The sequence below is a fragment of the Orcinus orca genome, chromosome 1 (assembly GCF_937001465.1).
Source record: "Orcinus orca chromosome 1, mOrcOrc1.1, whole genome shotgun sequence".
NCBI lineage: Eukaryota > Metazoa > Chordata > Mammalia > Artiodactyla > Delphinidae > Orcinus > Orcinus orca.
In genome coordinates, this window is record NC_064559.1 from 115,809,898 (window position 1) to 115,824,226 (window position 14,329).

At 46.8% G+C, this 14,329-nt stretch overlaps 1 long non-coding RNA gene across 1 annotated transcript in view; it reads right to left on the reverse strand.

The window, feature by feature from the left end:
• Nucleotides 1-655: 655 nt before the first annotated feature.
• LOC117202764 (uncharacterized) overlaps nt 656-14,329 on the reverse strand; it is a 38,362-nt gene continuing 24,688 nt past the window's right edge. Inside the window, exon 4 of the long non-coding RNA XR_004485206.2 lies at nt 656-12,884. This is a non-coding gene — a long non-coding RNA (uncharacterized LOC117202764). The remainder of the gene's footprint in view (nt 12,885-14,329) is intronic.

Genomic DNA, 14,329 nt, shown 5'->3' on the forward strand with positions numbered 1-14,329 from the left:
CAGCCAGGAGGCCTCTGAGGAAGTGTGACTTATGCACGTCCCAGCCTGGGTGGAAGCTGACCTTTTGACCACTTAGTGTCCTGACAAAGTCATCCAGAACTTCTGCCAGAAACTCAAGATGCTTATCAGACCCTTACCCTAAAACAACCTGTGATGGTCTATCCCTGCAGGACAAATATTTCCTTTCTTGTGTCAGAAGGCAGCCTCATGGCTCTTGCCTTTATAAGCCCCTGATTGTTTTTATTTCCCCAGAACACTCTTTCAGTTTTACCCATATCTTTCTCCCAAACTGCAATTCTTAAGACCCCAAATAAAGTTCTTTGTTCTTTGCAGCCTTGATGTTGGTTATTGTGCAATAGGATTACCACGTGACCGGCACTGTGCTCAAGACTAGAGGCTCTGACCTGTGCTCAGAGAGATGGCCACCAGGGTAAGTGTGACAGTTCCCCACAACAGAGCCATCCACATGGCTTCACTGAGCGCAGACCGTTGTTAGTGGGATGTGGGCCGGGGCCGGGGGGGGGGGTGCGGGGTGTTGTATCAGGCAGGTTGGAAGGTGAGGGAAGTTGAAAAGCATCCTGGGAATGAGCAGAGCCTGATTTTGGAGGGAGGGGGGAGCGTGCGGGGGAATGTGCAGAAATGAACTCAGTTTAGTGTTTAAAGTTTTTTTTTAATTTAGTTAAAAATTCAATGCAAGAAGGAGTGAGAGACCAGATTCGGTGGGTAAGCAGGCAGAAGTTCATGAAGGAACTGAATGCCCAAACTTGGACTTTTAATCAAATTCAAGGCAATGGGGACCCCTGAAGGGTTTTGAGAGGAGAAGAACATAGTCAGGTGTGCTCTGAGTGGCCTGCTGCAGAGGGAAGGTTAGCAAGCATCACCCAGATGGTCATTATAACAATACGTACTGTGAAAAGCTTCTTTGAGTGCAGCTTTTGCACTTGCAGATGCTAGCAAGGTCCCAACCCACCTGGCTGGGATGCAAAGTCCAGGTCCCTGGTGAGGGCGAAAACACGAGAAAGAAAAAATGAAACAGTTCGTCTTCTCCTACTAGGAACCCATCCACCTGGAAGAGCTAATATAAGCGCAAGACCCAACACAGCCCTCCTGCCCGTTCTGGGCTCTGTCATTAAAAACCCAAAAGGCTGTGGTCTGTGAGTTGCCGTGAGGAAGCAAATGGTTGTTTCCCAGTCCCCGGAAAAGAGTGAGCTCCACAGTCCCTCACACAGGATGAGCCATGGAAACACGTGGAAAGTAAAAACTCAGGGTGGTCTGAACACGGCGATGATGGAGCATCAGAGCAGACAGCTGCAGGAGCCACCTGCCCGCGCAGCCCGTGAGGACACAGAGGCAGGGCCTCACAGAAAGGAAGCAGGTATCATTTCCAGCCGGTGCTGACTGAGCAATACAATAAATGGAAGCTGCTCTATATTGGGTCATAAATCTGAGCTGGCCAATTTCCCACTGAAATAAGTCAGCTGCGTCCTCCTGGAGAGCCCCGGGGGGCCCGTGGCCCAGTGCAGGCCCTGCATGACTCTCTTCTTCTCATGAAAGAATAATCCTTCAATTTCTGAAGCCACAGAGAGTATGTGGGTGATTGTTTTAATATTATTCTTCAACCCATGTTGAAATATTTCATTAAATAAAAGCAGTTAAATTAAAAACAAATAATTCTCTTGGTGGCATATTGGGGACCTCTTCAGCCGAGGGACATCTTCTACTTTCCTCTATTTTTTTTTCTCATGTAAGAGTTACCGACTGGGGCTTCCCTGGTGGCGCAGTGGTTGAGAGTCCGCCTGCCGATGCAAGGGACACGGGTTCATGCCCCAGTCCGGGAAGATCCCACGTGCCGCGGAGCGGCTGGGCCCGTGAGCCATGGCCGCTGAGCCTGCGTGTCCGGAGCCTGTGCTCTGCAACGGGAGAGGCCACAACAGTGAGAGGCCCGCGTACCGCAAAAAATTAATAATAATAATAAGAGTTAGCAAATGAACATAACTTTTCTTGAGAACATCTTGAGATCAGCAGGGTATGGAGTAGCACAGTTGAATCATTTAAAGTAGGGGGTCTTGGGAAGCACAGCCAGCCAGGGGTCACTACTCGACCCGAGGGCATGGGCCAGCTGCAAATCACCAGGGACAGAGCTCTGCCCCTTGCCTACCTTCAGGAAGAAGGAAACCCCAGCCCCGCTTCAAGCTGCCCTGCCTAGAGATGGAAAAAGTCCTAGGGCTGGATGAGGAACAGGCAGGAACAGAGGCTGCCTGTGGCAACGTGAGAAGAGTCATATCAAGTCTTAAATTAGAAAATGGTAAGAGCAGAAAAAGACGCGTGGCTCTCCTTAACCCAACTTCCTCCATCTCCCTCCACCTTTCTGGGTTAGTTTCTGATGTACAGCAAGGTGTATACATATTCTTTTTCATAGCCTTTTCCATTATGGTTTTTACTACAGGATAGTGAATATAGTTCCCTGTGCTATACAGTAGGACCCTGTTGTTTATAGTAGTGTGTATCTCTTAATCCCAAACTCCTAATTTATCCCTCCCCACTCTTTCCCCTTTGATAACTATAAATTTGTTTTCTATGTCTGTGCATCTGTTTCTGTTTTGTAAGTTCATTTGTATCATGTTTTAGATTCCACATATAAGTGATATCATGTGATATTTGTCTTTCTCTTTCTGATTTTCTTCACTTAGCATGATCATCTCTAGGTCCATTCACGTCACCTCAAATGGCATTTTTTCATTCTTTTTTTAATGGCTAATAGTCCATTGTATACATATCTAACATCTTCTTTATCCATTCATCTGTTGATGGACATTTAGGTTGCTTCCATGTCCTGGCTATTGTAAATAGTGCTGTTATGAACATTGGGGTACATGTACCTTTTTGAATTAGACTTTTCTCCAGATACATACCCAGGAGTGGGATTGCTGTATCATATGGCAAATCTATTTTTAGTTTTTTAAGGAACCTCCATACTCTGCCCTCATTCTTATTGGGAAAAACAAACAGACAAACAAAAAAGGAAATCCTGCCTATGATTATAAACTAATTCAGGAAAGTCAAATGATTTCATTCCATACGCCAATGCTGATTGATTATAATGGCTGCCTAGAGGAATGTGTTGAGACTGGGTCTGAGGTCATCTCTGGGCTCCGTGGGAGAGAGCGACAGCACTGACCGGTGATGTCTGTCATGCGTACAGGATGGGAAACTGTTGGCACACGTGCCATGTATTTTCTAATCACGGGACTCTGTTCAGAAATAATCCATTTATACTGGATTTATCCTTGAAAATATCAATGAGATAACAGCCGAAGGCTCAGGATCAAGGGAGTTTCAACTCCTAGCAGGAGGCCCCAGTTATGTTTTTGTCTCTAATCACAGAAATGAATTCTAGCAGTGCATTTAGCCTCCTGGTTCAGGTCAACGAGTTGGAATTACAGTTCTTCCTCTGAGAGCTATAGATTGTTGGTGCTGGGAATGGGGTTATGACTCATCAACGTTTTCCCCAGCTCTAGTGGTTCATGAAATAAACTGCTTAAAACAAACAAACAGGGCTTCCCTGGTGACGCAGTGGTTGCGAGTCCGCCTGCCGATGCAGGGGATGAGGGTTCGTGCCCCGGTCTAGGAAGATCCCACATGCCGCGGAGCGGCTGGGCCCGTGGGCCATGGCCGCTGAGCCTGCGCGTCCAGAGCCTGTGCTCTGCAATGGGAGAGGCCACAACAGTGAGAGGCCCGTGTACGACAAACAAACAAACAAACAAAAACACCTTTTGGCAAAGAGGTCAGGGCTGAACCTTGGAAAGGCTGCCCAGGAACCTTGCCTCCTGGACTGCCAATCCTTTCTAAGGACGTGGCCCCCCTGGGTGGCCACCCTGGGCGGAGGCCAGGTGACACATAAACATGGGCCAAGATGATTCCCGTAGGCTCAGAGGATTCACCACAAAGTGAAATACTCTTCTTTTCCCTCAGTTAGTGGTTCATTTCAGCTGAAAATAAGACCTAGCAGGTACAGGTCTCAAGGTCAACAGTTCCTACCATGTCCATGCAACAGTCCTTTGAGAATTCTTTCCCCGAGGCCAACAATTAATTCCCTTTAGGAAACAGGACTGGAGTGGCTGGAAGGGGGTCAGCCATCCTAACAGGGCTGGGCCCCATTCTCTGCTCTTGCTGTTCTGGTTCCAAATCCAGCATGGACAGAGGGGTGTGCACACAGCCTTGAGCATCCTTGTGGAAAAGGCGCTCTCTCTCTCTCTCTCTCTCTCTCATAGGATTTGAACAAGATAACAGGCCCATCCTGCATACAGTTCGATAGATTTACAGACAAAAGCAAAGCAAGCCCCTCAGTACCAACAAGCTCAGTCTGCTGGAAAAGGCTCTGTGTCCCCCTGGGGTACAGCCCAGAGAGGAGGCATATGGCTGGACACAGAAGAAAACAAAGGTGGGCAGAACATGCCTTGGATGAGTTAATGAGCCCAGGACTGAAGCTCCTTTATTGATGTGGGGAAATGTTAACATTATATGGCTAAGTGGAAAAAGCTGGAAACAAAAAAGAATGTACAATGATATCCCCATTTTACACGTGTGTGTGTGTGTGTGTGTGTGTGAAGGCATGGACACACACAAAGAACAAGATGGAAAAGAGAGGAACTAAAATGTTCACATTTTATCTTGGCAAGGAGGAACTGCTAATGACCCTGGGTTTGGTTTATTTGTCTTGGTGGTTCTTTTGTCTTCATACGTTTCTACATTTTCTGTTTTCTATTTGCGCACACATTCTTTCGGTAATAGAAAATGAAGTAAATGTTACTTTAGAATCATTATAAAAGAGTGGGAAAGGGAATAATAAAAAAGAACATGAGTATTGGAATTATTTAGAACTAATAATAATCCTCATTCTGTCCCATCTTAGCTGGTGTCCTCCCTGGCCTCTGGGGCTCTCCCTAAAGCACCTACACAGTACATGCTTAGACAGAGAAGGCAGACCTACTGTTTTTATGGTGGTTGGTTATTGTTTTCAGAGCAAGGGTGCTTAGCAGCCAGCACAAGATGATTGTGGTGCTAGGGAGAGATTTGTGGTTTCCCCTGCTGAGACCGAGGGTCTAGAGTGGACGTGAGGCAGCCTGGTGGATGCCAGGAAATGGTGCAGCGGGGAGGTGCCCACACTCACCATCCAAACCCTCCGCAGTGCCTCCAACCCAAGCATGGGGAGTACAGACCAGCAGAGACCTTGGGGACCTGGTCAGCAAGATTCCAGCCGCATCCGTGGCCATGACTAATGTGAGCTAACATTCAAGAGTCTGGGACACAGCCAGCAGACATTTTCTTTGTGACATACTGTGTAAGTGCTTATGAGTAGGGGACCAAGCCAGGCTGGGAGGGGGGATAGATGGATTCACATGCAAGTTGATGAGACCCACAGCCAAGTAAAGTGGTTGGACCTCCATGGCAGAGGCACGAGGTACACGGGGGATACCAGGATGGGGCTGAGCATGGCTCCAAGGGCTCTGGGGACATCGTGCAATGTGGGAAAGACCATCCACAGTGGCCCAGCAGCTTCTGCCACAAGGAGCAGGCCCAGGTCCATTCTGCCTTGTAAATCCGGCTCCAGAACGCTCAATTTCAGCAAGAGCTCCCCAGAGTTCCCAACCGGGCACATAATTTCACCTTCTTAATAAATCACCGGGAGTCCTCCTGTCCTAAGAAAAACAAGAAGAGGAACAGCCAGAATCTGTCAAGAAATTAATTGAAAACAGCAAAACAAGACAATATAATTCCTTTCTCAACGGCAGCCTTGGAGGTCGGGTACTGTCCCTCTGAGGCCTGCTGACCCAGGGCCCCCCAGCTGCTGGGAGGAGGTGCTCCTGCCTCCAGCAAACTGTAGCTCTTCCCTCTCTAGCAAAGCTACAAACAGCACATCTTTGTGCACCTCCCAACCCAGGAGCCAGGGCCACAGACGTCACGTGGCATCAAGAATGGCTCTTCTAAGAAAAGCTAGAAAAAAATGCCTCTGTGTATTATGTGCACCTGAAAAAGGCACTCGTGTGTGTTCATTATATGTTTCATTTATGTGTTTGCATCCTTTCTTGTGTGATGATGACCAAACAAGGATCCGAGCATCTTAGAGCTGGACGGAAACCCTGAGATTAGACAGCACCCCCAGTGCCCAGCATTGCACCCAGGACTCAGGTGCCATGTCCTCATTTGATGGGTGAGACTATGGTCATGGTCACAGACACAGTTAAATGCAGGTCTTCTGCTCCCAAGTGGCTCTATCCCATTGGTCCTTCTTCAGTTCCATTCAGCAAACCAGAGCACACAGTGAGAAGGAAAAGCTGGATAAGACAGAGCCCCTACCCTCGAGGGACTGGTGGGAAAAGCAAGGATGTACAGGACTGTGATGTTAAGAAATAATACTAATAATTCAAAACCTGGAAATATGGCCACAAGAGGACAGTAAGTCCTTCCAATGTCATTTGGTCATTGTTTCGCAAGTCCACCCAAGGATTATTTAATCACCCAGGGGAAGGTATCTTTGTTTAATGGCTAGTTACCATTAATTAAGGGCTCAGACTCTGTGAAGTTACATGTTAACTTGTAGATCATGTCCAGTAAAGATATAAATAATGTCTATTCAATAGAAAGCATAACATTAAAGACTAATTTTTTTAACTGCCTTGTAAGACATTAACCAGCTGTTTTGTTTTTAATTGGGGTAAAATACACATAACATAAAATTTTACCATCTTAACCATTTTTAAGTGTACAGCTGTGTCATTAACTATATTCACATTGTGCAACCATCACCGCCATCCATCTCAAGGACTCTTTTCATCCTGCAACATTGACACTCTACACCCATTAAACATAACTCCCCATGCTCCCCTCCCACCAGCACCTGGCAACCAAAGTCTACTTTCGGTCTCAATGAATTTGACTATGCTACATATCTCATATTAGTGGAATTGTGCAGTACTTGTCCATGAGACTGGTTTATTTCACTTAGTATAATGTCCTTAAGTTTCATTCATATTGTAGCATGTGTCAGAGTTTCTTTCCTTTTTAAGGCTGAATCATATTTCATTGTACATATACACCACATTTTGCTCATCCATTCGTCTGTCCATGGACACTTGGGCTGCTTCCACCTTTTGGCTATTGTGAATAATACTCCTATAAACTTGGGTGTTCAAACATCTGTTGAGACTCTGCTTTCCGTTCTTGTGGATATATATCCAGAAGTGGAATTGATGGATCATATAATAACTCTACGTCTAACTTTTTGTGGAACTACCATACTGTTTTCCACAGTGGCTGTCCTGTTTTACATTCCCACCAACAGTGCACAAAGGTTCCAATTTCTCCAGATCCTTCCCAACACTTGCTACTTTTTGGTTTTTTTATTCTAATGGGTATAAGGTATCTCATTGTGGTTTTGATTTGTATCTCCCCAGTGATTACTGATGTTGAGTATCTTTTCATGTGCTTATTGGCCATTTGTATATCTTCTTTGGAGAAATGTCTATTCAAGTCCTATGCCCATTTTTTAAACCAGGTTGTTTGGGTTTTTTTGTTGTTGAGTTGCAGGAGTTCTTTTATATATTCTGGATATTAACCCCTTATCTGATACATGATTTGCAAATGTTTTCTCCCATTCCATGGGCTGTCTTTTCACTCTGTTGATAGTTTGCTTCCATGCACAAAAGTTTTTAATTTTGATATAGTCCAACTTATCTATTTTTTTCTTTTGCTTCCTATGCTTTTGGTGTCATATCCAAGAAATCATTGCCAAATCCAACGTCATGAAGTTTTTCCCTTATGTTTTCTTCTGAGTTTGATAGCTTTAGCTTTTCCATTTAGGTCTTTTGATCTGCTTAGAGTTAACTTTAGTACATGGTATAAGGTAAGAATTCAACTTCATTCTTTTACACATGGGTGTTCCACTTTCCCAGCACCAGTTGTTAAAAAAGACCATCTTTTCCCCATTGAATGGTCTTGGCATGCTTGCCAAAAATCATTTGACCATACATGTGAGGGCAACCAGTTTTGTTCTTAACCTAGATATTTTACTTGAACATTTCCTTTTAAGTGCTTGTAAATACCCATTTCCTCAAAATGCTCTTTGAACCAGCTTTGCCAGCTTATTGGTTCCCTCATTCATGAATTACTAAATCTTTGACACCTGCCCGTTCATATTTTATGAGAGCCATGTTTTTAAATGTGTGAACATTATGCTTTGACAGTAACATACAAAGTGCTGTGGGTGTCGAGGTGAAGATCATCTCTAATCGAGGGATTCAAACACCTTTTCACTTTTGAAATCAGCCTTATGATTAATGGGTAGACTTTTGGCAGATAGACATGGTGGTTTGGAGCAAACATTAAAGACTGCGGAAACAGCAGGAAGAGTGTTTTCCTTCCTGTTTGCTTCCTTTCTTGTGTGTCTTAGCCAGCAAAGTCTATTGGCCAACACAGATGTGACACTTTCCATGAGAAAGCCTTAGGGAAAAAAACGCCTCTTGCCTCTTTCATATGTCATTTCTCTTCAGGACAGGTCCCTGCTACAGCTCCAGGTCCTCTCAAGCCTCCACCTCCACCGCACCCCCTTCCCCTACCTGACAAGAGGCTAGAAAGGGCCTAGGCCTGTCCATCCATACTTTAGATTCATCTCTGATTCTGCCTTAACTAGGGAATTGCATTTCCTGGCTGTCTCCATCCCACCACATGGGGCCTCCATGAAATATCTCCCTGACAGACTCTAAAGGTCACCAGCATCAATCACAGGGATAAACAGCAAACAAGCCCGGGACAGAGCAGCCACCTCTGTCTGATCCAAAGTGGTATTAATTAGAAACCCTAACTTCTGGCCACAGAGGATGAGAACTGCCACCCTCAAGTGACCTTTGCCTTGGCAGAGTGTCCCCAGCCACGGCTGGCGGCAAAGCCCCTCTCTTTGGGGATCTTTACTCTGCAGGGTGCTTCTGAACCGCTTGAATTTAACGCTGAGACTTGTGTTCCCTGAGGATCTCAGGTGTGCACATTCCTCCTTGGGTTTTTTGTTTTTTGCGTTACACGGGCCTCTCACTGTTGTGGCCTCTCCCGTTGCAGAGCACAGGCTCCGGACACGCAGGCTCAGCGGCCATGGCTCACAGGCCCAGCTGCTCCGCGGCATGTGGGATCTTCCTGGACCGGGGCACGAACCCGCGTCCCCTGCATCGGCAGGCGGACTCCCAACCACTGCACCACCAGGGAAGCCCCCTCCTTGGGTTTTTGAGATCACATTGTTGTGGGCCCCAGGCCATTCTCACCTGAGCTTCCTAGCCCATGGCCGTGGCATTTCCTCAGGCTCTCGGCGGCCACAGCAGCCTGTATGGTGGCTTGACACTGGATGTCCCAGCTTCTGGCTTGCTGAGAGGCTGTCGCTGACCTCCCCCTCCTCCATGGGAACCCATGCACAGCGGTAACCCAGAGGAGCCTCAGCAGAGCCTGTGCCTTGCGTGCTGCTGAGACCCATGGCCTTGGGCCTGCCCACTCCTCTACCGCTCCCAGAGCCTCAGCTGTCCAGACACCCTGACTGAGGCCTCCAGGCATCCCAGCCCCTCAGACTTGGCTCAGCCTCTACCACTGGTAAAGACACCTCCCCGCTGGGGTCAGCAGGGCTCCCTAAGGGGCTGACCAAGGAAGGAGTGAGTGAAGACTCAGTGATCTCGAAGCAGGGCTGCTGGGCTACTTTCCTGGCTGGGTAACCAGTGTGTTCTCTGAGTGGTTGAGGGCAGACTCAGGGTGAGCCAGCCTCCACCCTTTCACCTTTCACTAGTTCAGCAACCTTGGGCAACTCACTCAACCTCTCTGAGCCTCAGTTTCCACATCCGTAAAATGGTGCTCATAATAACACCTCAGAAAGCTGCTCGATAGTAAATATAAAACACTTAGTACAGCACCTGGCAATAATCAATCCTCAACAAATGTTAACTATTTCTTGGGGGTCAGGGGTGGGTTTTGTCCCACTTGTGCAGTTGTGTGTACACAAAGAACACAAAGTCCTAGGGGAAGGACAAGTGGAACAAAGGCCAGAGATCGTGCCACTCATTTCTCCAGGCCTTCTCTTTGCTGACCAATGTTTCTACCAACTCATGGAGAAGGCTGTCCTACTTTCATATTTGCTTGTCCAGAGAGTGATAAACTGTTATCTCCTTAAAGTCATCCAGCCTGCGTTCAGACGGGCCCTTCTCCACCTTGACAGATGGGATTACATTCATCTCCCTTCCCCTTTGGCAACTGGAAAGATCAATGAGACATTAGTCTCCCTGACTCTGACTTTCTCCTGGGGGAAATGCTGACAGCCCAGAATTAATGTGTCAATTGATTTACTCCTGGTGTCTAAAGGAGTAGACAAGACAAGTCCTCCCACTGCTGGGAGGGGAGATGGGGAGAGAGCAGCCTCTGGCCACTTTCTGGGTCCGGCTCACAGGCCTGTGCTGTCTGGACTGGTTGAGGAGACAGTTGCAGAGAGACTGATTCACCTGGGATCTACATCCTGGAGACTGGCCGGCCCTAGCTCTGGAGTCCCAAAGCCATGGACACTCTCAAGTTCTACGGCCTTGACAAGCTATAGACCCCTCCAGACCTCAGTTACTTCATCCACAAAATGAGGATGGAGATCCCTGATGGGATGACTGTGGAATTAACAAGAGACAATGTGTGTGAAGAGATGTGCTTTATAAATGTTAATTTTTTATCTTTAAGTACAAGAGTAAATGCAATGTTCTTGAGTGAGAAACCAACCAAGTTTACAGATATTAAAACTGAGGCCTAGAGAGATGAAATCCATTTTCTTTTTTTTTTTTTTTTTTTTTTTTTGCGGGACATGGGCCTCTCACTGCTGTGTCCTCTCCCACTGCGGGGCACAGGCTCCGGACGCAGGCTCAGCGGCCACGGCTCACGGGCCCAGCCGCTCCGCGGCATGTGGGATCTTCCCAGACCGGGGCACGAACCCGTGTCCCCTGCATTGGCAGGCAGACTCTCAACCACTCCGCCACCAGGGAAGCCCTGAAATCCATTTTCAGTCAGGTAAGTTATGAAGACTGTCCACTGCCTTCACTGCTTTTGACACTGTGATTGCGTCCCTGCCCCCACTTTCTACTGGCTCCTTGGGAGCTAGAATAATGGACAGATGAAGGGTTGGAGAGGGTCACTTTCCTGAGATTTTCAAACGGATTCCCCGCCTAACAGAACATTTGCTGGACACTTTCTGTGTGCTAGATGCTTTCCTAGGGACCATGGAGGGCAAAGACAACACACTCAAGTTCTGATAAGCCCTTGACCTTGAGGGTTTGGTGTTTCTCTTTTCATCCTTCTCTCTCTCACTCACTCGTTCGTGTGTCTTCTCCCTCCCAGAAGCAGCTCTGCCTGCCCCACTGAGTCCTTTCCTTACAATGTGGCCCCAGACTCGGGTCTGGGCCAAACACTCAGGTTGTTGTTGGTAATGATCATTGGTTCGAACAGCTTCTCTTACCCAAAATAAAACTTGGGTTTTGTTTTGTTTTTTCCATGATCTCTAGCTTATTTACTGTATAGAACATAAACTCCTTGAGTGAGGAAGCTCTGCCTGATTTATTACTACTACCCACATAGAATTTGGCAAACTAGGAGTGAGAAATCAATTTTAAAAAATGAAACTACAGATCTACAGTGAGGACACGGCACGAAGCTGGCGGACATACATACTCTGAGATGCATTTCATGGCCCTTATCTCTAGAAGCACAAAGCAAAATGACCAACCTCTCGAATTTCATATTCTTATACTCAAGCAGAAGAAAGGGCAGATAGCTCTCCCCTCCCCTTGCCAGGGCGTGGAACTTTGCCTGGTAAAGTTGCTCTCTGAGGTATGGAAGGAGCTGTGCGTGCCTCACCTAAGAGCTCTCCCTCACGCAAAGAAGGAAGCCCCCTCCCTGTAGGAGACACTTGAAATGCTCTCTTGCTGCCCGGCCCCAGGTGAATACCTTTGCTTTGCTCAGGCACTTGCAGAACAGATATAGAAAGCAGACATTTCCTCTTCAGCCTTCTTTGCAACTAAAGCCAGGGATGTGATCCAGGCTGCATTGCTTAAACTTACCCACACAAGACTTCAATTCAGAGGCTCTGGGAAAATTCCACTTTGCTGGCAAGGGCAGCAGCAGAGGGGGTCTGGCTTCGGGGCGTAGCAAGCATAAGGTTAGGTTCCTGCCACAGTAACGGCCTTGGTGCCGCACGCTGTTGTGGGCTGCCACAAGACCAGTGGCAGGGGTGGCATGGTGGGCTTGGAGCTTTGTCACTGGAAGCTTAGACTGAGCTCTCCAGCCCTCCCAACAACTGGGTAACCGTGAGCTACCAGTGTCATTTTAAAATTTCCTTTCCTACTCTATAAGCCAAAGTCAGCTTCTGTTGCTTGCAACTAAGAGCCCTGAACGACAGTCTAGTTCAACTTTGCCTCAGCTATCATTTCCTGAGGTCCTGGCAACGATAGCAGCTCTCACCTGTTCACTGTCTGCGGTGGCCCCAGAGACTGTGTGAGGGGCTTCACATGCATCGTCTCATGGAGTTCCCACACCACTGCTATGAGGTGGATACTATTCTTATCTTCAGGGAGAATTGAAAAAAATCTGAGACATCAAGGCATTAGAGGACTTGTCCAAGGTCTTACAAGAGGGTAATTCAGTGTTGTAACAATAGGTAAGCTCCCGAAGCTAAATTCAGATTCCAAGAGAGACGGTGGCAGCCGACAAAAAATCTTCTCGCTCCGCTCTTCATGGCAGGGTGTGCAGAACTAGATGGGTCATCTTGTCTTCACGACATTCTCTACTCTGAAGTAAGGACCAGTAACACTTCACTAAGTTCGTAGACGCTGAAATAAAGACACGAAGATATTTCACTGCCCAAGAAGGATTTTTCCAGGACAGTGGCAGATGTGATTGACAAGGGGACACATTATTACCCCACAAGCATGTTTTCTGAAACTCCCCAGGGGCTAAGGGAGTCCATGCTGGGTAGACAGTGAGGGGTAGCCAAAGAAGCTGAAAGCCTGCATTTAACTAAAAGCATCAGTGTGCAGGTCGGCACTGCAAATACATTTTAATACAGGTAATTCCTTTCCCATTCATTTTCAAGCACTTATTTCATTTACACAATCCCAAGGGCCAATAAATCTTGGCATTAAGGCTGATTTGATGTGTGATGCAGACAGTCTGATTAAGGATAGCGTATTTTATCAGCTCCTCTAAATTTCCTTTTCTCTAGTCTACAATTTTTTATACTGGGCTGATCTTTTTTTTATTCATAAGGGCTTCATTCCCATTTGTCATGGCTGCATCAACCGGGCATCTAATGAAGACTTGGATATGGAAGTCTGCATCTCATCTATCCTCAGTAGCAAAATTAATAAAGCAGCAGGAAAACAGCTTCCTGAACTGAAATGTCCTTGGCCCACCCTGAGTCATCTAAAATATATTTTGCTTGTGTCTTCCAAAATTGGGGCTTAGCTATAAACTTTAGGAGGCAGTGCTCAATTTCAACTTCCATCCACTGATAGCCTGTACCCTACTCCCCTGCCCAACCCATTGCTTGGAGAGGCTTGGACCAGAGTGGCCAGAAGCCTATTTTCCCACTATCCCCTCTGCACACATTTATTGAGCACCTTTTATAGGCCAGGCTCAGGGAGATATAAAACAGGCTCTAGAAGGCCACAGTCAAATGGGTCATGCCAACACTGTTGGCCAATGCAAGAAAAACATCTTAGTTAGCCAAGTATCAAGGCTGGGAGCAAGCTGGAATGATTATCTGCTCTATCCTTTTGCCTCTGAGAGGGTGAGCCTCCCAACCAGTTTCTCTATAATTAAGGGCTGCCAAACGCCTGTGATCACAGACATTGACTTGTGGACTTTATGGATATATGAGTATATTGGTTTCCCAGGGCTGTCATAACACAGTACCACAAACTGAATGGCTTAAACAACAGAAAGTTATTGCCTCACAGTTGTGGAGTCTAGATGTTCAAAATCAAGGTGTCCTTCTGAGGGCTGCTCCAGGCCTCTCTCTTTGGCTTGGAGATGGCTGTCTTCTCCCTCTGTCTTTTTACATTGTCTTCCCTCTACGAATGTCTGTGTCCAAATTTCTTTTTATAAGGACATCAGTCATAGCGAATTAGGGCCCACCCTTACGACCTCATTTTACCTTGATTACCTCTGTAAAGACCCTGTTTCCAAATAAGGTGACATTCTGAAGTACTGGGGGCTAGGACTTCAACATATGAATTTTGGGGAGACACAATTCAACACGAGTGTCTCTAAAACT